The sequence below is a fragment of the Opisthorchis viverrini genome (assembly GCF_000715545.1).
Source record: "Opisthorchis viverrini unplaced genomic scaffold opera_v5_25, whole genome shotgun sequence".
Taxonomy (NCBI): Eukaryota; Metazoa; Platyhelminthes; class Trematoda; order Opisthorchiida; family Opisthorchiidae; genus Opisthorchis; species Opisthorchis viverrini.
In genome coordinates this window covers 1,583,619-1,586,950 of record NW_008751681.1, presented here as the reverse complement: position 1 = coordinate 1,586,950, position 3,332 = coordinate 1,583,619, and positions in this window count along the sequence as shown.

Here is a 3,332-nt window from a genome sequence, read left to right as displayed (position 1 = left end):
ACGTATGTATTCGAATTGGCGAATATGTACAGCATATGGAATATTAAAACAAGAGAATAAGGAATAGAGCAATGAATAGAGCATCAGTCATGTTCATCACAGAGGGACAGATCTAGTCTTATCCTGTTTCTTCTCCATATTGAAAGGATTTGGAATTTTCATCAAACCATTTGACCATTGGTACCTTACTGGCGGGCGCAGCTCTCCTTAGGATAACAGCCCTACGCGGGTAGCGTATACAGTAGACTCTGAAAGCCAAAATCGTCGTGTGAAGTGAACTTGCAAAGGAAGTCCTCATAGTGAAAATACTCTGAGAGTCCCTCAGCCATTGGATGCTTTAGGTGTAGTGACTAAGTCAAGCCTGACTACCATTCAAATCAAGTGAGCTTACGTTGTATTAACTATCCCCATTTGAACTTTGCGGTTTGAATCCGCCATTTGAAATTGTTGAACCTATCGTACCTTAAAGAATATGTTGGTATGCAAGCGAATGCGCAAATCCCAAAAACTGAATAATTTTCAGCGCCATTCACGCTCCGGTGCCTTATGTGCTCTGAAGGACACCGCCTATACATAGAAAGCTAGACGTACACATGATTCGAACAATCGAGAAACTTATAGGGCAGAAATAAGTAACCAAGCGAGATGGAAAATGTATAGGCGTGTGAAACTACACTGACCGTTGGAATAGAATTGTGGAAGATCCATGCACAGTGAAGACCCAAAACGTGACCAGTGAGTTCGGGGAGAAAAACGAGACCGTAACAATAATAATAATAATAAAGAATTACTGATCTCACAGCGTTCTGTCCGTATCTAGGGCTGCCTTGCAGCTTCTTTTCGTTGGTCGCTAGACATGAAAACATAAACCGCCAGTCATCAGTACCCTTCAGCTGTAACTCCTGTGGCATGCATTACACGCTCATGCATTAATCCCTTACCCCGTCAGGATACGCCTCTATGTCGGCGCTTCGTGCTATCGGTAAAATAGAGTTTTCTTTAAGTCGACTATTTTCGTTTACCACCGAGTCGTGTGTTTGTTAGCGTAGACGGCTTCGTGCTATCGGTAAAATAGAGTTTTCTTTAAGTCGACTATTTTCGTTTACCACCGAGTCGTGTGTTTGTTAGCGTAGACGGCTGTCGTCTGTAAATAAAATATCCATTTTTGAGTACCACAAAGCCAAGGAAATGACAAGTATAACGCACATCTAAAGTCCTCCACACGAATACATGTGGCTGGTCACAGACCTGAAAGACCAAATTCCACTCACAGACAACATACTTCGGTGGAAGGTCACAGGAAGGCCGCAGATTGTAAAAGCTTCCTGCTAGTCCATCATTTTTATGAGGACTATCAGCAAAACACCCGCCAATCACGCATTGCCTTACAGCCTTCTCTGTGTGGAAACAACAAATCAAAGCGTCTAACTCAAAGATCACATGGTTACGCGCACTTGTGGGACAAGATGATTGGGGACGTAATCCTCCACAAAATGCTTTTCCTACCTCACTTCTGAAGTGCACAACATGCGGTGACCGCTTCTGGACTGATAAATGATAAATCGGCCGATACTAACACCATATCAAGAGGAATGTGCACTGGCGTTAGATGAAGTTACAAGGGGACAGGCCTTAACCTACAAATCGCCGAGCGAAACGTGGCTCTGGCGCGCCAAAGTCCAGAATCTGTTGAGATAGGCCTGGCAAAACGGATTCACAGAATTGAACTTTATCGCGTCTGCGAAAGGACGTGATCACTTTTGAAATCTGCTCGAGCAGATCTCAATGAACCCACACTTGTGTGATTCAGAAACTACAATGAGCAATTGAAGATGGAGTGCTGTCCTTTAATTGATGGCAAATTGTTTATTTGCAACAAAATTTTGTAGCAATATTTCTCTTTCGATTGCAGAGAGGATGTCAGTTTCTAAGTCGTCAGAAGTTACTCACTTACCCGCTTGCAAACGGCCACGTATTAACCAGGTGTACTTGTGAGCTGAAGGCAAGTGGTAGGGAAAAGTTGTATGCAAAGTAATTGCGAGAACCAAGTTCTGCACGTATGTCAGAATAACCAGACGAATTAGAAATTCAGAATTCAGATCAGCGTAACAAGTAGCAAGCATATACTCGAATTTGCGTATATGCACAGCATATGGAATATCAAAACAAGGGAATAATGAATAGAGCAATGAATAGAGTATCAACCATTTACATCACAGTAATACATCGACCACATCCCATCACCAGTGCGAAATTTTATCACTTGAAGGGCGAGTTACGAGCCATATGATGTTACGCGCTTTGGACTTGCATTGGTGGCTACCGGTTGCAACTGTAGAAACCATTTTCAGACAGCAAGTGAAAAATCTCATTCAAATGATGAGCGTAAAACAGAAGAAATGCCCTTCAATGGACGGAAACATAGGTATGGCTTAGCGAATACATGAATACTCCAATTTACCCAATCCGACACCCCATCTAGGCTCCACATATGGAACACGTACCGTGCGGAAGACAGCCAAACAAATTTAAAACCTCACAAAGGAGCTAATGGAAGTGCAAAAAGAGCGTTTAAATCAGAGAGCTAAAATGTCTGGATGTCCAACTCATCAGTAATGATAAATGCGGCACTTTTGGGAGTATTGTGATAACGGCGTGAGCTTTCGGGAGATTTTGGGGTGGACGGATAGACTTGTGCCTTATGTGTATCTTCCAGGCAACTTCCTGAATCAATAGATCGCTACACAGACAATGGTTATTTGCCTAGGCTTCGAGGCTTAGGTTTGTATCTCGATGTTATAGGGCTTTTTCTACCCGAGTGCTACTCAGAATGTACGTATCCCGGCCCTGAAATATCCTCACACTTGTTTGCCTCACTGTGGCACCGTAAATTCATTTAGACTCGGGGATCAAATCTGTGAAGGGCTTACTAAAGTAAGAATACATGTGCTTCGAACCCTAGATAGCTGTGTTTCGAGGGATATAGTGACAGGGAAGTTGTCAACAAGAACTTGGTCACTAAATGCACAGGTAAGTATCAGTTCCCCCCTGCAGGAATTTTTCGGGGAAGAATTTCATGCATCTCTGGACGTGGCGGAAAGCAGTCGCATTTTAAGCCGAAAAGTTTCGGCTTCCTGGACAAAATATGTAGGTGTTGCACCATTTACTGTTCTGACTAGAAGAATCACCATCATCATCTTCGACAGCATGACAAAGCCGAAAAGGGCTTCCTGGACAAAATATGTAGGTGTTGCACCATTTACTGTTCTGACTAGAAGAATCACCATCATCATCTTCGACAGCAAGCATTCAGTGTTCAACACCGATGCTTC